Genomic DNA, 25,840 nt, shown 5'->3' with positions numbered 1-25,840 from the left:
CCCAGTAAGGCCCGTCCTCAAAGCCAGATGTGGATGATGATTTAAAAGTCAAATACAGCAAACACCAGCAACCTGCTACTGTAATTCAAAGGATTTCAGGAAGTTGTGGTGTCATTGCACACCATTCCCTGCTTCTCACACTCAGTGGGCAGAGGGTCACCAGAGGTATTGTTACAGCATAGATTCCGAGCCAGTAGATCTGAGGCAGGACAGAGATTCTGTGTTTCTAACAAATGCTCAGGTGATATCACAGCTCCTGCTCTGCAGACCAAACTGAGCAGCCAGGATAGATGTGTGGTAATATTGGGAACAATAGGGGCATCACTGCAAGGGCTGGAACCCAAGAGCCACCTGGGAATATCTACTCAGTTTCAAATCATTTCTCTTCATCCTGGCTGCCAGCTACCCCTCAGCGGGTAAGGTCCATAAACAAGTCCTTGTAGATTGGAATAACTGGTTCTTCAATCTTTGTAAAACAGGTTTTAAAAAGTAGGGAAAAGTCAAAAGACTAATCCTATACAAATAAGATTTGGTTTCAGAATAAAATGCTCATTCATACTGGATAAATAGCTCCTTCAAGGCTAAATGCTTCCCTAAATTGAACTTCTTTTTTTCAAACTCACATGTCCCTTCTGTCCTTGAAACTGCTTTCCCTCAAGGGAGTATTTGATTTCTTAGGAGAGCATCACATTTTACAATTCGTGATTCAATCTGAAGTTTAGCTAAATGTTTAAACACATCATAAATATTTAAATTAGATCCTCAAATATTGCACATATACAGAAATAAATTATTCAAGTTGTTAACAATAATTAACCATGAGTAGATGTAAAGATTACAGGGAATTTAAATATTCTTTTTCACATATTTCTATGTATTCCAAATTCTCCATAAGTAATATGTGCTATTTTCATAGAAACAAATATATGGTTATTGTATATGCAAGTAATTTCTCAGGCCAAGCCATATAGCCAACATCAGATTTTGCTGTCTCCCAAGATCAGAAATGTAAGCAGTATTAATTGGCTTCTACCATGCTTTATACACAATACTAGGAACTGAGGATAAACACACACACACACACACACACACACACACACACAGTCCCTGTTCTTAAAGCTGTAAGTGTCACTGGGTGCGGGGACATAGAGGATGATGCTTAGTTGATCTGGGCAATTCAGGGGAGTTGAAGAATAAATCAGAGTTTGCCCAGCAGAAATGCAAAGAGAGGACTTCCCAGACCAAGGAAAGGACATGAAAGACACCTTCACTGTCTAATTTTTCAGCAAGTCTGATTTTAAAGCCCATTATCCTCAGTAACTTGTTAGTTCATGTCAAATCTCTGAGGGTTATTTCTGTGAACAGTAAATTTGGTTGATTAGATTTTGTTGTTAATGAGAACATCATGTTAATTGGATGGCTGAACAAAAGAATGTGCACAGAGAAACTAAGGTGAAGAACCCTAAAAGACTTTAATCTTAGTCCAGAAGGGTTTCTGAGTTAGGTAGTCCCAGGAATTTATTCAACAGCTAATCCAAGGAATTTATTCTTCACTGTTCATGAGAGACAGATTTTTGAGGGCATACTTCAGAAAATAATTCTCTTCCTGCAACCTTCCCACCCACAAACACACATAACACACACAAGCACACAGTCTCTCCCCATCACCTCCAACACCACCTAACACATACATACAACACTTCATAGAAACCAATAGAAAGAAAATAAACTCATCAATATAAAACAACCCTGCTCCTGAGCAGAAAACCAAACCCTCAAAATTACACACCATTTATATTGGTAGGACAGTTTGCTTATCCTGTCTTTTATTCATTTATTCAACAACACTTACCAGTTCTAGGCACTCAGATATGACTGAGACACAATGTTTGCCCTCAAGAAGTTACAAATGACAGACCATGGCACAGTGCAACGAGAGCAGAAATCAATGGATGGAGATGGACAGGTTGTTAGGGGCAGATGCACCTAAGTCAGCCCGGGAGGGAGTTGTCCTGGCAAACTACAGAGAACTAGGGATTGCTCAGCATGGCTGGAGCAAAGGGTGAATGTAAAAGGGTGGCAGGCAATAAAGCTGAAAACTTGGACAGAAATGGGATCACGAAAGGCCTTAGGCGCTAAATGAAAGAGTGTGAACTTTATCCTTGAAAGCTGCAGGGAGCTATTGAAGGGTTTTAATCAAGGAAATGGCATGATTAGAAGGATCGATATCACAGCAGTGTGGAGGACAGATTGAAGGGAGGCCACACTGGGGACAGGAAATGCAGTCACATAGCTACAGTAGAACTTAGAGACAGTTAAGGAGTTCAAGTTAGTTGTACAAATAAGGAAAAAACAGAAGAGTTTAAGACATAGTGGGAAACAAGATTTTCACAACATAGTTGCCAAGGGTACCTCCCTAGGCTCCAGATTCTGGGGTACTCAGTGCATGGGGAGAAAAACCACAGGGAGAGTGCTAACCTCAAAGGAGTTTTCAGTTAGAGTGAGAAGGTGACAGAGATATTCACAGAGGAGACTGAAGATGTAAGGCAGTTTGTCAGTGATAGGCCATGAGTTCTAGAAGCCACAGTTAAATGTTCTGGAAGAATCAAGTGGGTGGCATGAGGGAGCAAGAGAGACACAGCAGTTTGGAAATAAGCATTAATACAAAGATAGGTTATCTGGAAGTCTTGAAGGGGCATGTGGGCCCGAGGCGGTCAATCTCAGATGCTTGAAGGCTGAGGTATATCCCCATTAGCCAACTTATTTGCCCATAAAACATTTTAAAGCTATAACTTAATGCCTTTTAAAATAATCAAAAGGAGTTTGTGAAATATGATGAACTCTTTGATAAAAATAAGTAATTTGAAAAATCATCTTAAATTAGTCGCTGCAAAAAATTATCAAAAACCTTAAAAAAACTTTTATTAGTGATATTTTAGTGCCTCTAAGAGAACAAATTAGAGAAATCAAATATTTTTGTTTGTTGGTTTTAGTAAGAACAGATATGAGAAATGATAAAGATGGAGGTCTGGCCTCCAGAAGGGCAGGTGGGGCGGTGGGGAAGGGGGGGAGTTCCAACCACCTGTGCAGAGGCTCCTCCCGCCTCCATCCAGTCCTAGTTGGGTCATTTCCCTGCACAGTGTCCCAGCCCTTTTTCCAGGTTCCTGTCAGCCTTTTGGTTTCCTCAAAGGGCCCTAATGCTAGAAAAGCAGGTTTTCATTTAGAATGATCAAGCAGCCTTTAGACTTGGAATTTGCACCTAAAGCTGGTGGGTAGCTTCTACCTCCAACCCTAGCCCCTCCCCATTACCATCCAAGCTTCCATCCAAACAGCCAGTGTCAGCGACACGGCATGCCTAATAAAAAGTCATCATCAGGCCCTTGAAGTGGGCTCAGATACGTTTGGATGGGAAATTTCAGGGACCAAAGCATCCAGAACATAGTTTATATATTGGCAGAGGGAGGGATCCCAAGACATTCAGATCAGCGGTCCTCCAGGAGAGGCCAACCTGCAGCCGGCAGGTTGAGTGTGGCTCAGAATGGCTATGAATGTGGCCCAATACAAAATTGTAAATTTACTTAAAACATTATGAGATTTTTTTTTGTATTGCAGTATGTTCAGTGTGTGGCCCAAGACAACTCTTCATCTTCCCGTGTGACGCAGAGAACCAAAAGGTTGGATTTTCCTGCCATGGCCCTAATGGGAGAAGCACAGCTGGAGGAGGGCCAGAGAGGGGTCTTCCAAGTGAAGGGCTCAGAGTGAGGGCCTTCTTGCCCAGGTCTAAGTGTGGAGCTGCGTCCAAAAGATGGAAAAAAGTGTACATTGTCCTACCACAAAGAGACCTGACCAAGAAGCCATAAGAAAGAGTAAGAGTTGTTAAAAACAAGATAGCAGGCCCAAAATGGAGTCATTTATGCTGTGTTTTACTTCTCCAAACTGAGAATTAACTGGATTAGAGTTTTGGCTCTCCCAGAATTGGAATCTTAAGCCAGTTGGTCAGGAATCCCCTGATCAGCACTAGTTAGGAACTGTGCCTGATAGACCCACACATTGCCTGTAAGGAATGTGACCTTGCACTGCTTTTTGCACAGCCTGGGTCCAGAAACCTGTGCCTTCACAGAGGATCTAGAAACCAGCTGAGGCCAGAATAGGTCCAACTTAAAGACTGAACTGGGTCTGGGATCAGACTGGGAAACCAGACTGGGTCTGGGGTTGGACTGGTCCATTTACCACAGGTGAGCTAAAATTTGTTTTAAGGCTGAAAAAGCAGGTTAGCTTTACCAAGTCACAGTGGCCACAGTAGGGAACTTTCAACCTAGACAAGCTTAACCATTTATGAGGCATCCTAGAGAAAAAGAGGTTTCAGCCAAGTACTCCCCATGAAGCATAGAGGAAAAATTATTTTGCCTCCTCTACAGTTTCTGGTAACCAGGATGAGACCTGCTGGGACACGCCGTTCACCCCAGAGCCTAGAGACGGATCCTAGGAAAACTGGCAGAAGCTGGAAAAGGGTGAGAATTTTTTCTGTTTCTATCTGGTGCCTGGCGAAGAGAGGAACATAAAATTGCTCATTGTCCCATCCTTTCCAAATTGAGATTGGCAGGCAAAATATAGGTGTAAAATTTTGATCTTTGAACTGTGACTCATGAGTTTGCTTTTGCATATTCATTGGTTGTCAGCCTTTTCTCTCCCAGGGACAGTTTTGTTTGTGTTTACTTGTTTGTCCCATTTTGTGCCCTGAGAACTTGATTTGGCAATAGATTAGCATACCAGTTCCAGCAGTTCATTTTAAAATAATGGCCAAGTCAGGTTTGACCTAGGATTGAAAAAAAGCATTGAATTACTGAAAAGCCTAACAATTATGTCACCAAATTAATTTATGCAAACTAGGGAATCATGAGATTTCTCCAATGACACAGAAATATTTGATTATTTATTACTTAAAAACTAAAATAAAGCAAAACATTTCCTGAGACTAGGAATAGAAAACTTGGAATTTCCTTATTTATAAGGTTTGGCCACCAACATTCTATACCAACATAAATAACCTTCTACTAGCATGATTTAAATAAATCAGCAGTTTTATAAAAATCAGCTTGAAAAATCAAAAGTCATCCTATGCACCAGCAATAACCAAGTACACAGTGGCAATCTGCTCACAACAGCAATGTGAACAGGTAATTAACCTTATGAGGAATGACCAGGAACTAATCATGGTGGCTTAACATCTATAATTTTAATGTCAACTCAACCAAAATTCCATCAGGTTTTTTTACCATATTTTTGAGACTTCAAATCCTCCCCCTTGATTACAATTATATGTATACTTGTCTTCTTCCCTCTCTTAGACCCCAAGTCATTTGAGGATAGTAATGTCTTCTCCATTTTTAAAATTCTTCAAAGCTCCTAATAACACAGAGCTTTATATGACAGGAGCTTAAAGAAACTTATGTCTGTTCCAGAGGAGAGTGGGGAGTGGGAGACTGGGTGAAAGGAGGAGAGAGAGCTAGCCAGAGAACATGCATGCATGGCCCACAGACACAGAAGACAGTGTGGTGATGGCCAGAGGGAAGGGGGTGAGGGCTGGATGGAAGTGGTCAAAGGGGGAAAATGGAGACAGCTGTAAAGTGTCAACAACAAAAATAAAGTTACAAAAAAAGAAATAAATGTCAAAAAAAGGAAAGGAAAGAAAGTGTGAAGGTATTAAGTTGGCCAAAAAGTCCATTTAGGTTTTTCTCAGTAAAATAAACCACACATGTTTCATTTTCACCTATAACTTTATTGATTTGGATATTTTGGGTATGTTGGCTATCCCCCATGTGGTAGAACAGTGATTGTTCTCAATTAACGTCTCTATTTGATCACTGTCAACTTCAACTGGTTTCCCTGACCGTGCAGCACTGCCCAGCAAGAAACCTCTAGCACAAAACTCCGTAAACCACTTCGACATGTTCGATAAGTCACAGCACCTTCTCCACACACTGCACAAATCATTTTTGGGTTTCAGTTGTGTTTTTACCTTTATTAAAATAATAAAGCATAATATGACAAAAATGTTGCATATTTTCTTCCATCTTCAATATTAAAATGGCCACACAAAAATTCACCAGTTTTGATAAGTTTTTAAAAATTTGATAAGTTTTTTTTAAATGCATGCTGATATGACAGCTGTCACAATACAATCTAACAAAATTGTTTCAAATGAAGTTAAAGACAACTAAGTGCTAATAGAGCCATCTTACAGGAAAATCCAAATGAACTTTTGACCAAGCCAATACAGTTTCCATTTTTCATGATTTGCCCTAGCAAGAGTTCTGAAAGTGGATATAAAGTGGTACGTCATGGCTGAAGAACTTCTCTTCTTCTAAGAGCTGTACTTTCCGATGTTCAGATTGACTATACCCTAAATCAATTGAAGTGCTAGTAAAGGTGTCTCACCTTTAAAATTATATATCACTGAATATTAAAGGAAATATTTCACTGACAGTTTCATATTGATTTCTAATTCAATTTACCTTTGGGCCCTCATGTACCAGATATTTTCTCATAATAGAAGCTTTTGGAAAATTACTGTATATTAAATAATTTTCTTAAATTATATATATTTCTGTTCCTTCTCCTTTTTACAAAAAAAAAAAACAACCCACACACCTCAATTTTGTTTCTAAATTACTTATCAGTGTCTCTTTAAATAGCATATGAATCAGGCAATGCATCTGGCAAATTACTAGCTTGTATAATGTCCATATATTTCCTCAATAGAAATAGAATCAGGATACTCAACAAAATTATTCAGTGGTGCAAAGATTATGTCTATTCTACAAATTTTGAAATTCTCAGATTTCTGAACCCATAGACTCATAAATATTAGAACTTAAAATTGATCTTAATAATTAGATGAGGACAGAGAGAGGTTAAGTGACTTTCTTATCATCACAGAAAAGTTGCTGAAAGAAAATACAGCAGACACAGTCAATCAATCAACCAATCAATCAATCAGCTATTCATTGAATTCCCATACCTTTTTGTTCTGATCATTATGCCATTATTCATGGTAGGGTATATATGAACAAAGTCATGTAGAACAGCTGGACTTGCACAAAATTATGAGGTCAATAATGGTTTCCTTTCTTTCACAAATTTCTCTTTCATGAAATACCAACCAGTTCCTCACTCTCTGGATGTGTTACCTCAGAACCATTATTTAATATTTCACGTGTACATTGGAGATGCTGTCTATTCATAGAACTGCTTAGTCACCTAACCATAAAAACTGATGAAAAGCATTTTTCTTCTTCTCTTTAAAATAATATGTTTTCCTAGTGTCTAACATCCTATTTCTATCAGAACAGGAAAAATATCTCTCAACCTAACTTACTCTTTGACAAACTAATATACACCATTTTCCAAAAATCTTTCTAAATTATATTATTCTAAAATAAAAATTGTTTGACTGTATAAAAGAAATATCGCATGGGCCATCTGCATAAACTCCTTTGTGACTATATATTATACTGAAATATAGTTACTTACATATATACTAAAATTTGACACAGTGACTTTGTTACAAGTTTATAACACCAAAAGGGAGGGTATGGTAGAAAGAGCACTAGATTGTGAGTCAGGAAACCTTGCCCATAGTTCCGGCTTTGCCATTAATCATGTCATTCAGGGTCAATCACTTAATCTCCCTCACCTGCAAACTCAGGGAGCTGAGCCAGGTGATTTCTGAGGCCCTTCACTCTAGAAAACTCTCTGTTTCTCAATGCTTTTACGGGTGCTCAGTCATCCTGAGATTTTCTCCTTCCTCATACTTGTAACTTACACACAACTATCAAGGGCCTTAGCATTTCCTGGAGATTTGCTCTTGAAAATTAGACACACGGCCTGAAAATGAAGAATAAGGGAATATGAAAGGATAAGAGCTATGGTTGCACAATGATCAGCTATATGTGGAATAATATGGCTCATCTCATCTGAATCACTAGTCTATCCTAGCAGTTGCCCTCAGAATATGCCTTAAAGAGAAGTATTATGAAAAAGATTTGAAGAGTAGGCGTGTTTACTTTTGAATTTAGTGAAAGGAAAAGACTAAGCCAATTGTCAAAGTTTATAGTAGACATAATTCCAGTACTGCATCTCTCTCAGACCTTGAACATTATAAGTGATGACACATTTGGAGAGATCTTAATCTTTTTAACCCCCAGAGGATAGTACCCTCTGAAGCCATGTTTACCTGCTACTACCCTAACTATAGCCCATCTAAAGAGAACATTTTCATTCATTTCATTCATTTACACATTGCCTCATTTATTCAAAAGCAATTTTAAAAAATTGAATTCCTTCTATTTAATTCAAAAGCAATTTTAAAGGCAATTTTAAAAAATTGATTCCTTCCACTTCTGCACTGGATTCCTACTCTTTTTACCTACTCAAGAAAATTGCTACAGTGATTCTCCCCTAACTCACATAAATGTGTCCTCTTTCCTGAATATTTCCCATCTACATAAAAGTGCTATAATTTCTCCCATGAAAAAATAAACCCATCTTGACCTCACCCCCCTTTCGCTTCTCTTCTTATGGAAAAATTCCTCACAAGCATTGCCGGTATTTCCTATCTCCAACTACTCTCTCCCCTTCAGTGTCTCTTGAACCCTATACAACCAGGCTTTTGCCTCCACTGTTTTACCATAATAGTGTTTGTCCAGGAGAACAATTACCTTCATATTGTTAAATCCAGTGGTCAAATCCCAGTTCTCATTTTAGTTGACATATCAGCAGCACTTGACATAGAACATCCCTTCCTTTTCCCAGAAACAGGTCCTTCATTTAGCTTCCAGGTAACCATAATAAAAACAATAATAAAGACTAACACTAGCTAGCACTGTTCCATTTATTTATATATTTTTTAGTTCACCTGCATCTGCCATAATGTATCTGGTTTTTCATAAAGGCTGTACAAATAAATTCAATTTTGCTATGATGAAGAGTGCAACCCTTACATCTTGTTCGTCTTTGGTAGAATTCCTGCAGTTTCTCCTGGATGGAGTACTGTGGTGTTACCCTGATTCACTGTGTTACCCAGAGTACAGTGTGGGTGCTGGGGGAGGGCAGGAGGGATGCAGGCAATTTCAAAGGCTTCCACTTGGCCTTTTGTCACAGAATTGGTCTTTTTCAAAAGTGAGGGAACCAAAGTGATGCCTCTACCCATTGCTGAATGTAGCCATCGTGATTAGTTACCCAGGAACTGAAGAAATGACCAGAGACAAGTAACGGGGTTGGGCCTGCTATGAGTTGAGCATGGGCCAGGACTCCATGTGTTTCTCGGTCCCTATCTTTAGCAAGTCTAACAAGGGTGCCATGGCAGCATTTTGAGGCCCCCAGTATCAGGATTGGATCAACCTTCTTATCCAATAATCTTCACAAGATCGAAGTATTTCTCCAACCCCAGTGCACAGTGTATTTGTAAATGGCCATAGGGCCCTTTGATAATAAACTGGTAAACAGCTTCTGGAAGTACGTGTTGTAGTAATACCTAAGCCTTCCTTAGGGGTCTGGCTTTCTCTTTTCATCAATAGACTAAGGTCTTTAAAATGGGTAGGGGTGATTTTTTTCTTTTTATTGAAGCAGTTGACTTCAAGCGTCTATTTGCAAGAGCTTAATATTATTTGGTTATATAAGTCACACAATACTCTCACTGGCTGCCCAACTATAACATCCCTGAGAAACCATGGCTCATCAGCCATTGCTTCAGATCCCTGTAGGTCCAGGCCCCCAAGCTGCTATCAATTGTGCTGCCCATTTCAGTAGTGATGCCTCTGGTGGTTAAGCGCCACCATTGGGCTTCCTCTATTCTAGAATCCTATCATCCCCTTTGCTACCACAAAGCTAGTTCCATAGCAGCAACTTGTACCACCAACTTGCTCACAGCAGACAGCCATCACTGAGCTCAGTGATGCCAATGTCCCCCCATCACCACCAGTGCTTTCTTCATTGCTTAAGGAAGTGTCCTCTGCACACATGGGAACATAGTTAGCTGTTTTATGTAATAAGCTTATTCTAGCATGGCCACTCCTCTCAGCCTTTTGATCACTTTCTCCATTGTTTACCAAGGCAGTTATAGCATCTCCCTCTTATTTTCTATATCATTGTTATCACCACAGCTTTAAGGAGTGATACAAGCAGTGTTATCGCCAGTATGTTCAACCCCAAGTCATGAGAAAGTATCCTCATACAATAAACTCTTCTCTCTGCAGTTTTATATTTTGCCCTTGTGCCATCTGACACTACTCCCATACACACTCTCCCAGGTCCTGTCAAGATTAGCCATGTGCTGTAGCTCTTTAATTAATAATCCACTTCTTCCAATAGCAGAGACTTACCTCCCTGTTCCTCCCATGCTAAAACTTGAGCCCAGTTTATTGGCTTAGAAAAAATGAGCAAATGTGTAAGCAGATGTTGAGGAGGGTAAGCATCATCTTGAATGTCTTCAAGTGAAGCCTTTGCACACTTTCCAGGCAATAGGAATGGCTAGCCAGAGAGAGAGAGACTGTTTCTACTGACCTCTAGGATTCCTTGAAAACTCACAATAGCAGTGCTTCAACATGCCAGAATTATCACCACCCCAGTTAGTATCCCCTGTGGGATCTTTTTTCCTATCTGACCAGAGAACTGTCAAATTTCAGACTCTCATTCTAAAAGTCTGTTTTCCAGGACTGCTCTTTCTAATGTTTTAGATTTGGTTTCTTAAAAAGCAGGACACAAATCAAGAATTTGGGTGCAAGTTATTTCCTTAGAAAGTAATTCCAAATAACAGGTTAAGGGAATAGGGAATTATCAAAGGAAATGAAGGAAAGCAATAAACAGGATGTTAAAGAGCAGATCATCACAGTGAGCAACGTACGTTCTTTAGTATCAGCAGAATACGCCTCACAATTGTCCAACCAAGAGGTAAGGAAGTTGAGATGTATGTTCACAAACATCTGGCTCTCACTGTTAGTTGCTCTGAAGGGGTCAGCTCTCTGCTCCATTCAGATCTACCTCCCAGCACAGGCCACATACTCACCTTAACCAGTTAGGCAGAAACAATGGGTCTGTATAGTCCTTAGAAGCTACAGGTGAGACCCAGGTGGGTCAAGGAAATATAAGCAGAGTATTAACAGCACCTGCTACACTTATACTCTCTCTCCTGCCTTAAAAGAAAGGTGCAAATTACATTTTAATACATACAAAGCCCTTAACAATTATTTTTTAAATAGTTATCATGTCCTACATAAAACGTTTTTTTACCACTAGTACTAAGCATTTCACAAATTAGAAAAAACTGTGATAAGCAACCACTGAAGAATTGTTGTAAAGAACTCATACAACTCAATTCCAAAAAATATATATCAAATTAAAAAGGCAAAGGACCTGAATAGACATTTCACCAAAGAGGATATACGTATGGCCAATAGGCACATGAAAATATGCTCGATGTCACTAATCATCAGAGAAATGAATCTTAAAACTGCATTGAGATTTTACCTCATATCTGCCAGAATGGCTGTCATCAATAAATCAACAAACAAGTGCTGGTGAAGATGGGGAGTAAAGGGAACCCCCATGAACAATTGATGGGAATGAAGATTGGTTTAGTTACTGTGGAAAGCAGTATGGAATTTTATCAAGAAATTAAAAATGGAACTGCCTTATGATCCAATGATTCTAGTTCTGTGAAGAAACCCCAAACACTAATTCAAAAGAATATATACACCGCTATGTTCATTTAAACATTATTTACAATAGCCAAGATTTAGAAGCAGCCTAAGTACCCATCAGTAGATAAGTGGATAAAAAAGCTGTGGTACGTTTACACAATGGAATACTACTTGGCCCTAAAAAAGAAGGGAACCTCACATTTTGTAAAAGCATGGATGGACCTGGAGAGTATTATGCTAAGTGAAGTAAGCCAGTCAGAGGAAGACAAATACCATGTGATTTCACTTATATGTGGAATGTAATGAACAAAATAAACTAACAAACAAAATAGAAACAGACTCATAGATACCAAGAACAGACTGACAGCTGTCAGAGGGGTGGAGGTTTGGGGTCTGGGTGAAAAAAAAAGGGGGATTAAGCACAAAAAACACCACCTCATAGATACAGGTATTAGTGATTACCAGACATAGAGGAGACTGGGGAGAGAGGTATAAAGGGTGAAGGGGGGATAAACAGTGACAGAAGGAGACTTGACTTTGGGTGGTAAACAACAATGCAATATACAGATCTTGTATTATAGAATTGCACACATGAAACCTGCATAATTTTATTAACCAATGTCACCACAAAAATTCAATAAAAATTTTTAAAAAGAAAAAGAATTGTTATTTGTGGATACTATTATATATCTAAATATATAAAACTATATATATAACATAAATTATATATATGTAATAAATCTGTGTCATGGAGATGATGAATTGAAAGAATTAAATACAATATGTAGGGAAACCAGTTAGGAAGCCATTACCATCTCTGGAACATTAACCAAGGCAATAACTACAGGTGGAATGAAGAACGGATGGTTCTCGAAGATCTCAGTGAGGTGGAATCTGCAGGGCTCCCTGACTGATAGAAAATGGGAATTAGAGGAGTGAAGTAATTAAAAATATAGTTAATATCTTTTCCCTTCTTTTAGGAATGCAGGTGAAGTTATTAACAGTAATCAAGTTAAAGAAAAAATATAATGTCTTCAGAAAAATCTAGTAGAAATCCCTCACACTGAATTTTAAATTAACTTTTCAGGTGACTCTGATGCTCTCCAAAGTTTGAGAAACATTACCTAATACCACACTGCTATACTTCCTTCTTAAAAGAGTTGGATGTAATTAACAGGTAACAATTCACAGAATAGCATCACTTACACTTTTATAACAAACATAATTATGAAGATACTTGAACACTGACTTTTAACTTCATATAACAGACCCAGAGCAGTGAAGTAAACTAGAAAATACCTAGTAATGAATTTGTGTTGCAGGTTTAGAATATGTAAAATCCTAATAAGTGGTAAAGTTTTCCCTTAAAGGTTTTAGGAAAATTCAAAAGTAGTGAAAGCCTCTCGGAGGCTATCTATCTATCTATCTATCTATCTATCTATCTATCTATTTATCTCTATCAAGCTTGTGTATGAGATGAAGATGCTAACAGGCACAATAAGTCTAAATATACTCATGAAAATATTTCTAAGGATTCTAAAATAGAAAGAATTTTGTACATGTTTGTCTCTTTTCATAAACCTAATTTAAGAAAATTGCAGTGATTAAGACTTGGAGTTCAGAAGTAAGGTTTTTAAAAACAGTCTGGATAAGTGATAAAACTTGTTAAAGCACATGACATTTAACTTTAATTCAGTGAATTTTTACTAAAGAAATGCTGCAAAAGAGAATCAGTCCTTACATGTCATGGATTCAAGTATCAGAAGCAGAAGTGTTTTGAAATGTTTTGATGATGACAGTTTTTTCAAAAGAAACATAGACCATAAAATAAATAATTGCCATATAAAAGAGAAGACCGAGTTAATAATCTAAAAATAATTTTGGTTAAATAAGTGACAATTTGTGCAAATTTGGCTTTACCAGCACTAATGGGTTTAAGTTGGAGAGTTAAGTTATTCACTCCACTCAGAGTTTTAGTTAAATTATGAAACAAAAGCACTGCCTAACATAGAACCCAATATGGTTACAGACCGCTGACCTTATCCATCTTGGTGATGATAGTTACTTTTCTAAAATCTTTTAGAGTCATTGATTGTGGTCTTCTTAAATTCTGTTGAAAATGTTATTTTTCCCTGTGAAATAGATGAATTTGAAGAAAATATTCCTTTTATGCTCTCTGATTATTTTTTTCTTATAAAAGTAAAATTTGTTATCTATATCATCTCTGGTTGCTAGGATGAAATGTTTCCTTAAGGCTGGTAATACTTATAGCAACAACAGCTGGTAAATCCAATTTGCATTTAAATGAGCAATTCAGGACATTGTCCTTCAAGTCCCAGGATGCTCCTGATAGATTTCCTATGCACAGAAGCAGTAGTAGCTGCAAAATGGATATGCATTCAACAGTGCAATCTAAAATCTGCAATCGATGAATGAATCAGTCCCCCTTTGAAGGACTACTGATACACTCAACACTCTTTTGAAAAAAAGGTCATCCCTTTTCTAACATCAGATCTCCATGTTAGGCCACCTCCTTCTAATATTTCAGACTATGGAAGGGCTAATTCCAGCAAGACTAGACTTTGCCTGAGTTAATTTACCAAATAAAAGGTCTACCAAACATCTTTTATCCCTGGTCAAGACATGAGACATAGGAGTTGTTTTGTGGCATGAGTCCAAGGAGGTGAGGGAAGTGTGTACCAGCACATGAGCATGATTATTGGTATCAGGGAGAATCATGAGTTGTACCTAACCTTGGTGAGGCCCCGAATGTCCCTGCTGTGGGTGCTGCCAGCAGTGAGAGCCAAACAGGTTTCGATGGCTAAAGAATATTGTTGGGAGAAAACTGTACTTGAACAATGATTAAAATAAAATTTAAAAAAAATTAAAAAATAAAGAATATTGCCAGAACACTAAGTAACAGTATTTTCAAATCTACAGTTTTGCAAGAAAAGCTTACACTATAGTAACAGCATTTAAGTGTCATCGGTGCTGGTTACACAACAAGACTATTGTTCTGCAACTAGCAGGGTGTAAGAAACCATATCTACGACTTACTCTTAAGGCTGGAAACTCTTTCCTCATACAGACATTCAATAATGTATTGATTTCTATTCTCTTCTAGACATTTTACAATCAGATTTTCCATACCAAGCTCTTTAAGCACAGGCAAACTTCAGGTCCTTTTCAAGATAAAGCGGCATATTTATTGTCATACTTAGGTATTTCTTAACCATTTAACATATATAAACAAAACTGCTGCCACTTTAATTGGGTTTTTATCTTTTTTTAACATGGTACAGATGAAGTTTGTGAGTGTTGCCATCCCTTTTCCCCATGAGCCCTGTGGTCTCTACTGCACAATTTTTCATCGCACTCCATTCTGAGGAATGCATGGACTGTGTCATGTTATGGTGGAACTGACTGTATTACCCTTCAGAGAAGGCCTCTAGCTTTCTGCAAATACAACTCACCTGCAAATATTTAGTGTGACAATTAGCCAGAAAAATTATAACAAATAAGATGAATCATTTGCCAATAATGAGAGACAAGAGAGAAGGGGAATGGGGATTTCCTCTCCATGGTGACCACTCCTGGTTTTATGTATTGAGCCCAGATCCTCCTTCTGGCCTCCACACTGTTTCATCAACAGCATGCTTGACATTTCCTCCTAGATATCTTGCAGTCATTTCAAATGCACGCGTATGTCCAAAACCAAACTCTTCATCTTCTCTCAGAAAACTTCCCCCTCTAGATCCACCCTCTGGGTAAACTACCCGTGTTCTTGCTCCTTCTCCCACGCAGGCCTGAGCTTTCATCACCCTGAACAAGTCCCCCCTCAAAACCAATGCATCCGACACATCACCAGACCTGTTTGTACTGTCCCCCAACTACATTTCCAACCTCTCCACTGGCACCATCTGGTCTGTAGCTCCTGGGAACTGCCATGTCCTCACAATTGTGTCCCTACTGTAAGTTCTCCCCAGAGTATTTTGTGGGGGAGACTAGAATCAGGTCACACCTCTGACTATAAAGTTCAATGGCTTTCCATTATACGTTACATAATGCCCAAATTCCTTACATTTGGCACGAAACAGTCCCAGACCATCTCTTACATCTCATCTTATACTGTTTCCCACTCCCCCTTCATCCTCATTCCCTGAATCCTGACACTTGGCTTAATGCAAGTCTTTCTTGTTTCGCGCCTCCACTCATACTGTTCCTTTCAGGGGCACATCTTACCTGTGTGATTTCTATTCAATCTTCCAGTTGCAGGCAAATATCACTTTTTCAGAAATATTTGTCTACTTTCTATTCTACATTAGTGTATTCTTCATTCTCTTACTGATCTTACAATTACCTTTCTTAAGGCTTATCACAATTTCTGTTTATTTGTTCATTTGTTGATTTATTGGCTAAATTCCTTACTTCCCACTAGACAATGTATCCCACAAGGTCAGATCACACCTCTATTTTGGTCACAATATTTCATAACACATGCCTGGCACAAAGGACACAAAAGTATTTGTAGAATGAATAAACTCCTTTTGAAAATGTTTATCACATTATATTTTGATGTTGGATTAAGTCTGACTATAAGAACACATGATCTTTTGTGATAGACATATAGTCAAACAATCATCATAATAACAATAATTAACATTTTGTTAGTTTGTCAAGGGTTATGCATTATCAGAATTTGTCTTTATAGCAACTCTATGAAGTTGATTCGGTTGTGTTATTATCCACTTCCCAGATGGGTCTGTGACCTGTTGTATATGGTCAAAATTCCCCTTATAACAATTCTACAAAGTTGACTCATTTGTATTATTATCCACTTCACAGATGAAGAAACTGAGACTTAGCAAGGTTAAGCAATTTCTTCAAGGTTACGCAGCCAGTCAGGAGCAGAAGTTTAATGTCATGTACTCTGAATACTCTCTACAGAGGCAAGAAGGACCTACCTGTCCTTGGGGGAGTTGGGAAAGGTTTCACTGAGAAGTAGAATTTGATCTGCATCTTAACGAATGAGTCAGGGGTCTCCTGATGGAAAAAGAAGGTGAGGGCCCACTAGGAAGAAGGAGAAGCACTTGCCAGTGAGTGGAAAAGCGTGGCAGATTTGTGGTAGGACAAGGCGGTTGGTGGAACCGAGGGGCCGTTACAGGACAGAAAGTGCATGGAGGGGAGCCAGGAGAAATGGGTTGGAACCAGACTGAGGAAGCCCATGTTAAATCTAATCTAATCAAAGGAGAGCCCATGGTAAGTTTTGGTCTGACAAAAATAAAAACATTCCAGGTAACGTTCTCTCTCTTAAAATGCTAGGTGCATGGATTGTACCATAGGGAAGCATAAGGGCCTGATTGATTAAAACACATAATGAAGACATTAAATTAGGAATTCTTAATTAAAAATAAACCAACAACATGCTTTCTCTTTTCTTCACTTACTTTCCTGACATGTCAGTCCTAGGCAGCCAGGTGTGGCAGGGCACAGCGGGTGTCTGACTTGGCACAGGAGAGCCACAGGGGCCCAGAGTGGAATTTGGGAGCAAGGTCAGGGGAGAAGAGCATTTCTGTTGGAGTCAGCCTGGCATAAGGTGCTACCAGAGCCTGAGTATTTCCACAGAGCCATAGCCAAGGGCAGGGTATCAAAGCGAAGGAGCAAAAGGAAGACACCCATGGAGGAGGAGGATCCTGGGGCAGGGTGCCAAAGCCCCGGCAGAAGGAGGAGGGTAGCTGTGACAGAATGCTGGCCTGGTGTGGGGAGCTGCGGCTCCACCTTGGTAAGGATGATATCTCTGTGTGGGGATGATTCAGTGCAGGGTGGCAGAGCCCAAGAAGGGTGAAAGGTAGGTTTCCGCAAGTGAGAGTGGCCATGTGTGGGGTATAAGAGCCCAGTGGGAGCAAAACCAGTGCCCACAGCGGAGGACACATGGCAGCAGCCTAGAATGAGGACTTCAAACCTGAGCTCGGTGAGGAGGATACGCCTGGGAGGGAAGGGGCAGAGACAGTGATGTTGGTGAGTTACATGCATTCACATTCATCAATAAACAAGTATATTAAGGAAAATGGTACAGGATTTTCACTGCCAGAGAATGAATTCATGATTATGGAAAGGAATCCTGTGGTGTTGACTAGAATTGAAGTCTTCAGTGTAAACTCAGGACTTTATAAAATTATCTACATGATAGATGGAGAAATAAAAATAGATGTGTATGTGCCTGTGTATATACATTCCCTAGGTCATAGAGGCTATGATGAGGTCAAAAGCATTGTGCACACCTAGCTCCCAGATCTTGGTTTCTAATGACCTTTATCCACTGGAAACAGGGCTTCTTTGAAGAAATAGCTGATTCCAGGGCTGGGAAATTTAAAAAAATACAAGATAAGCCTATAATATTTTATTGTATCTGAAAGTGAGGAAGTATTCAAAAAATGATAGGGAATTATCAAAAACCATAAAAGCCAGATGGAAGGGGCTCCACTGGCCAAGTCAGGGATAATTTGAAGGTCAGAATAAATACAAAGTAACAGACTACAGCCCATTAAATATAATTGAAGGGTAACAAATCTACAACTCTGGCAGGGATGACTATGAGAGAGACCATGCATATATGGGGTCGGGGGTATGTGGGAAAATCTCTGTACCTCCCTCTCACATTTGCTGTAAACTGAAAACTATTCTTAAAAATAGTCTTTAAAAATAAATAAAATAAAATAGAAAGCACAAGTCCATATTTTATATAAGTAAGTAAATAAGCAAACAAATAAATTGAAACTATTGTGGGAAAAAGGATTTTACATAATCTCAAGCTACCATTTCCAGGACAAACAAACTTATTAAACTGAGAATGAAGACAGAAACTTCACAGTGGACAACCTGGCAGACACCACCTCGTTCAAACCATTTAAGTGAACACCGCCAGCAATGAAAACAAATGAAATTGTGGCCCACCTGATAAAGCACAAGAAAAGAATGAAATGTCACCTTTTTAAAAAATTATTGATTTGAGAGAGAGAGAGGGGGGGGGGGAAGGGGGGAGTAGAGAGAGAAACATCAGTTTGTTCTTCCACTTATTTGTGCATTCATTGGTTGACTCTTGTGTGTGCCCTGACTAGGGGTTGAACCCACAACCTTGGTATATTGGGATGATGCTCTAACCAACTGATCTACCTGGCCAGGGCCGAGTGGAGTATCATTTTTGCAATATCCCTGCTAAAGATGCACAATCTGAATCTAAACATAAAGAAATATTAGACAAATACAAATAGAAGGATATTCTGAAAACTCATTGGCCTATCATCTTCAAAAGTGTCAGGATCTCTAGTCAAGGAAAGCCTGAGGAGCCCTCCCAGATTGAAGGAGACAAAAGAGATAAGACCACTGCAGAAGTAATTTTGAACGGCGCCCTCTAGCTATTGAGGGTATTATTTAAATATGGTCTGAAGATGTGTCTGCTCAAGTCTCCAGAACTCAGTTTGAACGGAAATGTAATACAGGTGGATCTTCATCCTTCCAGCCCCTGGCAACATACTGCTTCTCTTAGCAACTTACTAAAAATTATAGTCATTCTCCGTAAACAAATCTTAACAAATTAACTGGTTTTCGATCTTCTCAGCCAACTACTTACTGTTGAGTTTGACAGACCAAAGATTACCAAGAATACACTCATTAAAGTTTGAGTGTGTTCGGTTTGTGGCAGCAAGGGAGACTGTACCCCGACAGGAACCACAGGAGTGTCTCAATAAAGAGGAGCTGAGAACAGCTTCTTATGGGATTTGAGCTTATGCTGGATGCTTCTGTGGAGGAGCTAAGGAAGCAGGAACCAGTTCTGAATTGGAAGCTCTCAAGAAGCAGGGGAAACAGTGGTTAGGAACCTTAACATGTCAAGAGATGGGAAGGTTACAGCAAGCCTGGAATGGCCATTGATAAAGAAGTAGCAATATAATAATTCATGTTAGTCAGAAGAGGGGGCTGGTTAGTCATTTCTGTGGCCTTGAAGATGACCTCCTCTTAGCATTATTTCTGTGGAGACTACTGTGGTCTGATTGTCATCAGGGCCATTTTTCATTGTCTCACCAAAAAAAAAAAAAAGGAGGTGATAAGAGGGAGACATAGTGTAAACAGAAGTAATCACTGATGACCCATTATTAATGGAAAAGTCAAAACATTAGAAGAAAAGATGGAACTAAAATAATAATAATAGGAAGAAAAAGAAGCAGAAGCAGAAGAAGCAGAAGCAGCAGCTGCTGCTAACTGGCCCCCAATTCTAAGGCTTTACACATGCAAAACATTTTTATTCTCAAAGCTACACAACAATTAGCTAATATTATCATCTCCATTTTACAGACGAGAAAACTGAGGGACCAAGGGATTAATTTGTCCAATGTCACTGAGCTAGTAAATGTGAATCCAGGATTACCACATAACACGATGCTATATTTACATGCCCAATCCCCAAATATTAACTGAAGTTACTATATATATAAAGTGTTCTTTGGGCATTACAGAGAATAATTAAATATAGCACCCTCGAATATGTCCTTTCAAATCTCTTCTAAACATTTGCTAGTCTCATCAATCCCCTTTCTCATCTCATCCCTGCACTTTCATAGAAGATAATCTAGTTTCATATTTCACAATTGAAATATAGGATCAACAATTTACTTCCCTTCATCTTAGACTTACCCTCAACCTACTCCTTTCTCTCCTTTCACTTTTTTCTCTATACTTACATTATTTTTTCCTTGAATTCTATTGTTTCCTGTACACTCCATTCATTGTTATACAATTGCCTGTTTATGTGTGTCATGGGAGACTTTTTTATTTATGTTTTTTGGCTGCTCAGCATCCTGATTTCCTTTTGGAGAATGACCCCCACCCCGTGGTGTGCAGATAAATGTCTAACAACTGGTTCTCCAGGGGAAGAGATGTATACATATATATATATATATATACACATAGGTATGTATATATATTTTATGATAATTTTTTCTTATATAAAGAACATGTAACAATTTATAAATAATAAAATATATAATCCTTCATCTCTTCATTATAAAGTCCATATAGCCAATTAATTCTCACAGAATATATTTACTGATTTTTGCCAAACTCTTATAGCCAAGCTACAGTGCAATGGATGAAAGAATATACTTACAATGTAAAGGCTCTTGGTGTTTTACTGTATGTCAGTGAGTAAGGCAAAGTGAAACAGCAAAGATATGTGTCAGAACTTTCTTGTTTATCAGTGACATAAGTAACTCTTTGCTAAATCTGATAATAGTATTTGAATACTGGAAAAATATTTCCTCATTATTTTTGTGCTCTCCACAATTAAATAGCTGCACACATGACAATTTTAAGTTTAATCTGCAGTATTTACATTTCTCCATCACTTCTTAAGTCTTAAACAATCAACAAAGCAATAAATCAAGTCATACCGTGTAGCACCTGTGAACTTCTATGAGGTAAAACAGTCACTTTCCTTGGCCAGTTTCCAGCTACCACCGTGATGTCACTGACTGTGGAGTTGAGAAGAGTCATGCAGTGGCCCCTCATTGTACAATAGCTCCACTATGGAGCCACAGCAGATGTAAGTTACCTCAAGAACATAAATGATAGTATAATGTCACAAAGTAATTAGGAAGTCGTAGGTTTTGAGTATTTGTTTTTAATATGATTTATTTCATTCTAAGTGAATATGATTTTGAATAAGTACCGTATTTAATAAATCGTTCATAAACTTCCTGAACATTTAAGAGTTGACTCCCATGAACTGTAAAACCAGTTCCAGCATACCACAGCATCTTCCTCACTGGCCTCGGGTGGTCTTGGGTAGGAGAGACCACTTTCCATCTTCATAGAGAAAAACCAAAGAAAACAGGTCTCCCTTCCACGCTGAGGAACCAAGCAACAGGCCTGAGAACTAAATTTGGCCTCTTACGTGTTCTCTCCAGGGGCTCTGAATCTTGACTGACTCATGAAGGGAGGGAAGAAACAGGTGGAAATTGATCACCCATCCTAGCAGCTGTTGCTAACCACACAGATCCAACTTGGGATAGTGGCACACATACCTTTCCACCGAGTGAAGTGTCTGTGGTTACTGCCTCTTCGTACACCTGTTCTCAAGCACGTGGCCCTCCCATGTCCTCTCTATAAATTACCTTTGGTATGTGTCTATTGTTCCTATTGATCATAATCAATAAACCTGACTGTTACTATGTGAGTTCCTTAGGAGCAAGGGCAAGATCATACTTCTGTTTCTAAACCTTGCACCTTACATAGTTCTAGTACTGGGTGAAGTCTCAATAAATATTTGCTAAAATAAATATATGAACAGATTTCATAGTTAGGATGACATTTCTGATTATATAGAATATACACAAGCATCTAACATAATTTTAAATGTTGTGTTCCAAATTCTAGAGTTTAGGATTAAATGTTGTAGCAAAATTTTTCTGCATATAGTAATTATAAATATTTCAGGCATATTTATCAATATATAATAAGATGCCAATGATGATCTTAATGATAATAATAATGATACTGGTAGGGGGAAGTGGAGGAAATGACCAAGAAATTGGATAGTTCTTGTGCCAACTTTATACCCTCTCCTCCTACCTTTCACTCCAGCTGTCTATATAGCAATGACCTTCACACAGATGAGACCTGACAACTCCTCATGTCAGTATCACCACATTCTCTTGTGCCTGCCTGACATCTTGCTGTGGCACCCTTACACATGGACAGTCTGGAAGTGAAAGAATTAGCAGATAAATCTTCATCAGTGGGGAAATAGAAGTGAGTATGTAATTCTTGCCCTCTTTTTTTCTCTCCAGGAGAATATTCCAAGGAGCATTCTACATGGTTTTCCAGAGGGTTCCAGGAAGACTGAGCCCCAGTTGCCCACAGTGGCGACAGACTCAGTAACGTACTCTTGTATTGGTTGTTCCTCCTCCTCTATGTTGCATATGCTAGTCGCCCACTCCTGTTCCCTGGGATCACTTCCCAAATTAACTGCCTTGTCCTCAGTGTGAGATTTTGGGGGGAAGCTCAGACTAAGATAGTAACTTTCAAAAATACTTTTTTAAAGGAAAGAATGATTTAGCCTTTTTCCCTTCAACTCTTCCTGACACTTCTGTTGTTTCAAAACTTTTCCTGAGTTGTTTCAAAGCTATAACTCTAGTTGTCAGAATTTAACAACAGGTTTGTGTTAGTGGCTGATCTGTGTCCCTCCACAATCCATGTATTAAAGCCTTAACTCCCAATACTTCAGAATGTGACTGCATCTGGAGACAGGTCTTCAAAGAGATGATTAAGTTAAACTGAGGCTGATGACTAGGTCATAATCCAATCTATTATCCCTGTAAGTGTGAACACAGCCAGAAAGTGGTCATCTGTAAACCAAGGAGAGAGGCCTCAGCAGAAACCAAAACCTGCCAACACTTTGATCCTCTAGCCCCCAGAACTTGGAAAGAGAAATAAACTGTGAGAAATAAAGTTCTTTATTTAAGCCATACAGTCTGCATTATTTTTATGATAGCCCTAGAAAATTAATTTAGTATGTTATTAAACAATAGTATTTTTACTGTTTACTAGTATAAGACCTACTTACCAGTCAAACAAGAGAAAATTGTTTTATAAACTCATAGATACAGAGAACAAACTGATTGTTGACCAGTGGGAGGGGATTGAGAGGATGGGTGAAAAAGGTGAAAGGGTTAAGAAGTACAAATTGCCACTTATAAAACAGTCACAGAGATATAAACTAGCAGCATAAGGGAAATAGAAATATTTTAATAACCATGAATAATGTCTAATGGGTACTAGACTTACCTGATTGATCCGTTTGTGAGTTACATAAATGTCTTATCACTATGTTGCATACCTGAAACCAGTATAATATTGTATGTCAATTGTAATTGAATTTTTAATTTTAAAAACAGGGAATTGTTTTTACAAAGGTGCAGATATTTAATATTCATAATGATGGTGCTTAGTTATCAAAAAATGGAAAGTTATTTCTAGAATTCTCTCTATGTGATATCAATATATTTTCTAAGGTTCTAGAACTTAATGATGTAAACCTCTCTTACCTGGGTCTATAGTTTATTAGAAGTAAAACATCTCCATATACTGCTGTATAAATAATACCTCTCTACCTGGGCAGACTTTCCTAGCTTTCAGATTTGGAGAAAGCATGTTTTTCTCGTGTTTCCATAGAGAGAAGTATGAGTGCACATAATACTAAACATAAAACCTGGACCATATTTACAGATTGTGGAAGTATTTCAGATTGTAGAATAAAGAGGGAGGGTGGATCACATTCAGTTCTTTTCTGTAATGATTTGATGCCTCATTGCTTCACTGGATTATAAAGAGTTCCCAGACCACTCTTCTAAAGACTATCCTTTTCTTCTTATTTTTTTCTTTGATCCCTTACCAACCAATTGTTCAAATGAATGGGCCATTGTTACTCCATCAAGAAGGAGAGACTGGGAAAAGATGGGAATGCAAGTGAGGTCAATATGGTGAAGGCTTTGAGCCGGGCCAAAATGAATGAAAGGCGAGTCTCTAGGGGGAAAAATTATTTTAATTCTTTCTTCCATAGCCCAGAGATAAAATTTAGCATAGAGGGATCACTTGAAAATATTGAAGAGTCATCATTGATATTGAGTGTAGAAATTTTATCTAAAACTGTTAGGGGCTGGGACATAGACACAAAAACAAACATCCATAAGCATCTGAGTAATTGCTGCTTGTCGTCAACATAGGGATCTCTGGTCTCATTTTCCAAAACATCAGACTCAAATTCTTGAAAGAATCACAATGTATATTTTCTAAGACCAAAATATATTTCTAATAAACTTTTCAGTCAAATTTAACTCTATTGCCTACCACTGTTTTAATTAAATAAAATACCATAGGAACATATTATTGTGGTATTTTGTGTTAATAAACAGAGATAGAAAATGAGTTGTGATTTTTTAAAATTTTCTTTTCTCTAATTTACTTTATTGTAAGAATACAGTATATAATATCTATAACATAAAATATGCATTAACTGACTGTTTATGTTATCAGCAAAGCTTCTGGTCAACAGTAAGTTTTTAGTAAAGTTTTGGGGGAGACAAAACCTATACACAGGTTTCAGACTTCATGGGAGGTTGGTTCCCCTACACCTTTGCACTGTTCAAGGGTAAACTGTAGTCAGTTACACGATTCTCTTTGATAATAAGAAGAAAATAACAATTCTTTAAAGGAAGTGAAGCCTTCTCTGGTGCATAGTATTGAAAATAATTTCACTTGAAGCTTCACAGAAGCAGCACTGCTGTGTTATGAAGACTCTGGTCTCAATGACATGCCTGCGAAAGTGCAATATTAAATTTCTTCTTGCACTCTTCCATGGAAACTGAGGACAAGTCTCCAAAGTTTGTGTCAGTAAAAGCAACCCAACTGAAGGCCAACATGGCCTGGTGCAAATGTGTCATTTTCAGCAGATCTAACTTAATGCAAAGGCAGAACATAGATTACTATTGATAGATGGAAACTCTCTCTACTAATCTGCATTAAAATGATCATGGAAGCTTCCTAGTACTGCAGATTCCTGAACTGCACACCATCCTAGTGAATCAGAATCTCTGAGAATGAGCCTGATAATCTGCATTTGAAAGAACTCCTTGGAAATTTCTTTCACACACCACATTTTAAGAACCTTTATCTTTGAGCTGGATTTTTAAAACTCTTTTCATCCTTCAGGGTTGTGAAAACAATTTAGGGATACAGAAATTTTTAAAATAAAATAGATTAAAATGAAGTGGAAATAATGAAAAAATAAATATTCAAGTATATTACACTTCATTTAAATATTTAAATATTATAGATAGTAAGCAAAAGTATATTTCTATGAAATTGTTTTTACATATATGTACAGTATAACAGGTCGTGTGTATATCTTACTCAGGGTTTCAGTCAAAAAGCTTTAAAACACTGATCAAGAAATTCATACTTACTTCAGATCCTTTAAAAATTCTCTGAAAATATCAGTCTTCTGTGGTCTATCTGAGAAGTAAAAACAAACAGTTGTATGTAATATACAATGAGGTATGTCCAGAAAGTATCTAGCCATGTAATATGAA

General features: G+C 38.2%; 1 long non-coding RNA gene across 1 annotated transcript; it reads left to right on the top strand.

The window, feature by feature from the left end:
* Nucleotides 1-4,049: 4,049 nt before the first annotated feature.
* On the top strand, nucleotides 4,050-23,210 carry LOC123831293. Its single transcript, XR_006787882.1, has 3 exons — nucleotides 4,050-4,235; nucleotides 4,419-4,511; nucleotides 22,541-23,210. It is a non-coding gene; the product is annotated as an uncharacterized LOC123831293 (long non-coding RNA).
* The last annotated feature ends 2,630 nt before the right edge of the window (nucleotides 23,211-25,840 follow it).

This window comes from Phyllostomus hastatus, unplaced genomic scaffold, assembly GCF_019186645.2.
Source record: "Phyllostomus hastatus isolate PE091 unplaced genomic scaffold, TTU_PhHast_1.1 phas_scaffold_1674, whole genome shotgun sequence".
Classification (NCBI taxonomy): Eukaryota; Metazoa; Chordata; class Mammalia; order Chiroptera; family Phyllostomidae; genus Phyllostomus; species Phyllostomus hastatus.
This window is presented reverse-complemented; position numbering and strand designations above follow the sequence as displayed.